The 7500-nt window shown below is 46.3% G+C and overlaps 1 pseudogene; it reads left to right on the top strand.

Moving 5' to 3' along the window:
- Window positions 1–7500, top strand: part of LOC106596669 (replication factor C subunit 1-like) — a 45367-nt pseudogene that overhangs the window by 18800 nt on the left and 19067 nt on the right.

The following is a 7500-nucleotide window of genomic DNA, read 5'->3' as shown; positions in this document are numbered from 1 at the left end:
TACTACACAGGTATTTATACACTACACACTATACACACTATACACTACACACTATACACTATACACACTATACACACTATACACACACACACTACTACACAGGTATTTATACACTACACACTACACACACACACACTATACACACTATACACACACTATACACACACACACTATACACACTATACACACTATACACACACACACACACTACACACACTATACACTACACACTATACACACACTATACACACACACACTACACACACTATATACACACACACACTATATACACTACACACACACACTACACACACTATACACTACACACTATACACACTACACACACACACTACACACACTATACACTACACACTATACACACTACACACACACACACACTACACACACACTATACACACACTATACACACACTACACACACACACTACACACACTATATACACTACACACACACGCTACACACACTATACACTACACACTATACACACTACACACACACTATACACACACTATACACACTACACACACACTATACACACACTATACACACTACACACACTATACACACACTACACACACTACACTACACACAACACACACACACTATACACACACTATACACACTACACACACTACACACACTATACACTACACACTATACACACTACACACACACACTATACACACACTATACACACTACACACACACTATACACACACTATACACACTACACACACACTATACACACTACACACACACTATACACACACTATACACACACTACACACACTATACACTACACACTATACACACTACACACACACTATACACACACACTACACACTACACACAACACACACTATACACACTAACACACACACACTATACACTACACACACACACTACACACACTATACACACACTACACACACACTATACACACTACACACACACTACACACATACACACTATACACACACTACACACACTATACACTACACACTATACACACTACACACACACACTACACACACTATACACTACACACTATACACACTACACACACACTATACACACACTATACACACTACACACACTATACACACACTACACACACTACACACTACACACACACTACACACACACTATACACACACTATACACACACTACACACACTATACACTACACACTATACACACTACACACACACACTATACACACACTATACACACTACACACACACTATACACACACTATACACACTACACACACACTATACACACTACACACACACTATACACACACTATACACACACTACACACACTATACACTACACACTATACACACTACACACACACTACACACACACTATACACACTACACACACACACACTACACACACTATACACACACTACACACACTATACACTACACACACACACTACACACACTATACACACACTACACACACACTATACACACTACACACACACACTACACACACTATACACACACTACACACACTATACACTACACACTATACACACTACACACACACACTACACACACTATACACTACACACTATACACACTACACACACACTATACACACACTATACACACTACACACACACTACACACACTATATACACTACACACACACACTACACACACTATACACTACACACTATACACACTACACACACACTACACACACACACTACACACACTATACACACTACACACACACACACTACACACACTATATACACTACACACACACGCTACACACACTATACACTACACACTATACACACTACACACACACTATACACACACTATACACACTACACACACTATACACTACACACTATACACACACTACACACACACTATACACACACTATACACACACTATACACACACTATACACTACACACTACACACACACTACACACACACTATACACACACTACACACACTATACACTACACGCTATACACACTACACACACACACTATACACACACTATACACACTACACACACACTATACACTACACACTATACACACTACACACACACTATACACACACTATACACACTACACACACACACTATACACACTACACACACACTATACACACACTATACACACTACTACACACACTACACACACACTATACACACACTATACACACTACACACACACTATACACACTACACACACACTATACACACACCTATACACACACTACACACACTATACACACTACACACACACTACACACACTATACACACACTACACACACACTATACACACACTACACACACACACTACACACACTACACACACTACACACACACTATACACACACTATACACACTACACACACACACTACACACACTACACACACACACTACACACACTACACACACTACACACACACTATACACACACTATACACACACTATACACACTACACACACACACTACACACACTATACACACACTACACACACACTATACACACTACACACACACACTATACACTACACACACTATACACTACACACTATACACACACTACACACACACTATACACACTACACACACACACACTATACACACTACACACACACACTATACACACACTATACACTACACACACACACACACTATACACACTACACACACACACACTATACACACACTACACACTACACACACTATACACACTACACACACACACACTATACACACTACACACACACACTATACACACACTATACACTACACACACACACACACTATACACACTACACACACACACACTATACACACACTACACACTACACACACTACACACAATTTTTCTGCAACCAAATTGCACTTTGTGGATGGAATTTAATTATATTTCTTATTCGTTTACTCTCTCATCCTCTTCCTCTCCCTCTCCCTCTCCTCTCCTCTCCCTCTCCTCTCCTCTCCTCTCCCTCTCCTCTCCTCTCCTCTCCTCTCCTCTCCCTCTCCTCTCCCTCTCCTCTCCCTCTCCTCTCCCTCTCCTCTCCCTCTCCTCTCCTCTCCCTCTCCTCTCCCTCTCCTCTCCCTCTCCTCTCCCTCTCCTCTCCCTCTCCTCTCCCTCTCCTCTCTCCTCTCCTCTCTCTCCTCTCCTCTCTCTCCTCTCTCTCTCTCCTCTCTCCCTCCTCTCTCTCCTCTCTCCCTCCTCTCTCTCCTCTCTCCCTCCTCTCTCTCCTCTCTCCCTCCTCTCTCTCCTCTCTCCCTCCTCTCTCTCCTCCCTCCCTCCTCTCTCCCTTCCCTCTCCTCTCCCTCCTCTCTCCCTCCTCTCTCTCTCCTCTCTCTCCAGGTTCGTCTCAGACAGTCAGCAGTAAGCATGTTCTCATCATGGATGAGATTGATGGCATGGCAGGAAACGAAGACCGCGGAGGAATACAGGTACTTCCTCTCTCCGTCTCTCACACACACACACAGACCCCAGATCCCCATCGACCCCTGACCCCTGTAGGAGATGATAGGTCTGATTAAACAGTCCAGGATCCCCATCATCTGTATGTGTAATGACCTTTGACCCCTGTAGGAGATGATAGGTCTGATTAAACAGTCCAGGATCCCCATCATCTGTATGTGTAATGACCTTTGACCCCTGTAGGAGATGATAGGTCTGATTAAACAGTCCAGGATCCCCCATCATCTGTATGTGTAATGACCTTTGACCCCTGTAGGAGATGATAGGTCTGATTAAACAGTCCAGGATCCCCATCATCTGTATGTGTAATGACCTTTGACCCCTGTAGGAGATGATAGGTCTGATTAAACAGTCCAGGATCCCCCATCATCTGTATGTGTAATGACCTTTGACCCCTGTAGGAGATGATAAGTCTGATTAAACAGTCCAGGATCCCCATCATCTGTATGTGTAATGATCGTAACCACCAGAAGATCCGGTCTCTGGCCAACTACTGCTTTGACCTGCGCTTCCAGAGACCACGACTGGAACAGATCAAGGTACACACACACACACACACACACACACACACACACACACACACACACACACACACACACACACACACGGAAAACACACACACACACACACAGGAAAACACACACACACCCAGAAGCACGTCAATATAGATTCAAATAGGAGCACAGTTGTTTTCTGTGATCTCTCTTTCCTGTAGCTTCATGTTAATATCTCCTCCTCTCTCTCTCTCTCTCTCTCTCTCTCTCTCTCTCTCTCTCTCTCTCTCTCTCTCTCTCTCTCTCTCTCTCTCTCTCTCTCTCTCTCTCTGTCTCTCTCTCTCTCTCTGTCTCTCTCTCTCTCTCTGTCTCTCTCTCTCTCTCTCGTCTCTCTGTCTCTCTCTCTGTCTCTCTGTCTCTCTGTCTCTCTCTCTCTCTGTCTCTGTCTCTCTCCCCCTCTCCTCTCTCTCTCTCTCTCTCTCTCTCTCCCCCTCCACCTCCTCTCTCCTCTCTCTCTCTCTCTCTCTCTCTCTCTCCTCCTCCTCTCCACCTCCTCTCTCCCCCTCTCTCTCTCTCTCTCTCTCTCTCTGTCTCTCTCTCTGTCTCTCTTCTCCCCTTCCTCTCTCTCCCCTCTCTCTCTCTCTCTCTCTCTCTCTCTCTCTCTCCCCTCTCTCCCCTCCACCTCCTCTCTCCCTCTCTCTCCCCCTCTCCTCTCTCTCTCTCTCTCTCTCCTCCTCTCCACCTCCTCTCTCCCCCCTCTCTCTCTCTCTCTCTCTCTCTCTCTCTCTCTGTCTCTCTTCTCCTCCTCTCTCTCCCTCTCTCTCCCTCTCTCTCTCTCTCTCTCTCTCTCTCTCTCTCTCTCTCTCTCTCTGTCTCTCTTCTCCTCCTCCTCCTCTCTCCCTCTCTCTCCCCTCCACCTCCTCTCTCCCCTCTCTCCCCCTCTCCTCTCTCTCTCTCTCTCTGTCTCTCTTCTCCCTTCCTCTCTCTCCCCTCTCTCTCTCTCTCTCTCTCTCTCTCTCTCTCTTTCTCTGTCTCTCTCCCCCTCCACCTCCTCTATCCCTCCTCTATCCCTCCTCTCTCCCCCTCTCCTCTCTCCCTCTCTCTCTCCCTCCTCTCTCCCCTCTCTCTCTCCCCTCTCTCTCCGCCCTCTCCCCTCCTCTCTCTCTCTCTATCCCCTCCTCTCTCCCCCTCTCCTCTCTCTCTCTCTCGCTCTCGCTCTCTCTCCTCCTCCTCTCCACCTCCTCTCTCCCCTCTCTCTCCCCCTCCACCTCCTCTCTCCCCTCCTCTCTCCCCTCCTCTCTCCTCTCCCCCTCTCCTCTCCCCTCTCTCCTCTCTCTCTCTCTCTCTATCCTCTCCTCTCCCCTCTCTCCCTCTCTCTCTCTCTCTCTCTCTATCCTCTCCCCTTTCTCCCCCCTCTCCCTCCTCCTCTCTCTCCTCCCAGGGTGCCATGATGTCCATTGCTTTCAAAGAGGGTCTGAAAGTCCCGCCTCCTGCCCTCAACGAGATGATCCTGGCGTCCAATCAGGACATCCGACAGGTAAATAAGGAAATTAATATTTATATTTTTTTTAAAGATGTCGTCGCTGAATTAAAAAAAAAAAAAAACTGTAACCGTGGCAACCATCGGTAACCGTGGCAACCGGTCTTTTAGGTCCTCCACAACCTGAGCATGTGGTCGGCTAAGGACAAGGTCATGACCTACGACCGGGTCAAAGAGGACGCCAACAACGCACGCAAGGTCAGAGATGTGTGTGTGTGTGTGTGTGTGTGTGTGTGTGTGTGTGTGTGTGTGTGTGTGTGTAAAGGAGGATGCCAAAATCAGAGTGAGATATTGCTGAGGTTTCCACTACCATTGGAAACTACTGCGAAAAGCAATAACCTGTAACGGGCTGAATCACGTCCGGCCCTGATTGAGTAATATTCAGTAATATTCCAACCGGACGATTCCTGTGTCATGAAAAACGTTTTGGAACAGAGCTAACTCCTCGCGTGAACTGCGCACTTCCCTGGGTCACCAACTTCCCAACCTTCTCATTCGCTCTCTGTTCACCATAGACGCCTCAAACAACTTTGTAAAGACTGTTGACATCTAGTGGAAGCCTTAGGAAGTGCAAAATGAACCCTAACTCACTGTGTGTTCGATTGGCAATGACTTGAAAGGACTACATGCTCCAGATTTTCATTTCCTGGTTGTATTTTTCTCAGGTTTTTGGCCTGTTATATGAGTTCTGTTATACTCACAGACATCATTCAAACAGTTTTAGAAACTTCAGAGTGTTTTCTATCCAAATCTACTAATTATATGCAAATATTTGACTCTGGGCCGGAGTATTAGGCTGTTTACTCTGGGCTTTTCATCCGAAATCGAAAATACTGCCCCCTATACCTTGACAGGTTAACTGACTTGTCTAGTTAAATAAAGGTTAAATAAAGGTTACATTTAAAATGAAATAACTGTGTTTGCGTAACCCTGTCGTGTGTGTGTGTGTGTGTGTGTGTTTAACCATGACGTGTGTGTGTGTGTTTAACCCTGTCGTGTGTGTGTGTGTGTGTGTGTGTGTGTTTAACCATGACGTGTGTGTGTGTGTGTGTGTGTTTAACCATGACGTGTGTGTGTGTGTGTGTGTGTGTGTGTGTTTAACCATGACGTGTGTGTGTGTGTGTGTGTGTTTAACCATGACGTGTGTGTGTGTGTGTGTGTGTGTGTGTGTGCGCAGGACATGAAGCTGGGTCCGTTTGACGTGTGTCGGAAGGTGTTCTCCAAGGGGGAGGAGTCGGGTCACATGACGCTGATTGACAAGTCGGACCTGTTCTTCCATGACTACGCCCTCGCCCCCTCTTCATCCAGGAGAACTACATACATGTTAGACCTGCTGCTGCTGGGTGAGGCAGGCACACACACACACACACACACACACACACACACACACACACACACACACACGTCATGGTTAAACACACACACACACACACACACACACACACACACACACACGTCATGGTTAAACACACACACACACACAGAGACACACCACACACACACACACACAGAGACACACACACACACACACACCATGGTTACACACACACGCACACACACACACACACACACACATGTCATGGTTAAACACACACACACACACACACACACACACACACACACAGACATACACACACACACACACACACACACACACACCATGGTTACACACACACACACACGCACACACACACACACACCATGGTTACACACACGCACACACACACACATGTCATGGTTAAACACACACACACACAGATACACACACACACACACACACACACACACACACACACACACACACACACACACACCATACACACACACACACACACCATGGTTAAACACACACGCACACAGATACACACACACACACACACACACACACGTCATGGTTAAACACGCCCACACACCCACACACACGTCATGGTTAAACACACACACACACACACACA

Source organism: Salmo salar, unplaced genomic scaffold (assembly GCF_905237065.1).
Source record: "Salmo salar unplaced genomic scaffold, Ssal_v3.1, whole genome shotgun sequence".
In the NCBI taxonomy this organism is placed as follows: domain Eukaryota; kingdom Metazoa; phylum Chordata; class Actinopteri; order Salmoniformes; family Salmonidae; genus Salmo; species Salmo salar.
This window is presented reverse-complemented; position numbering and strand designations above follow the sequence as displayed.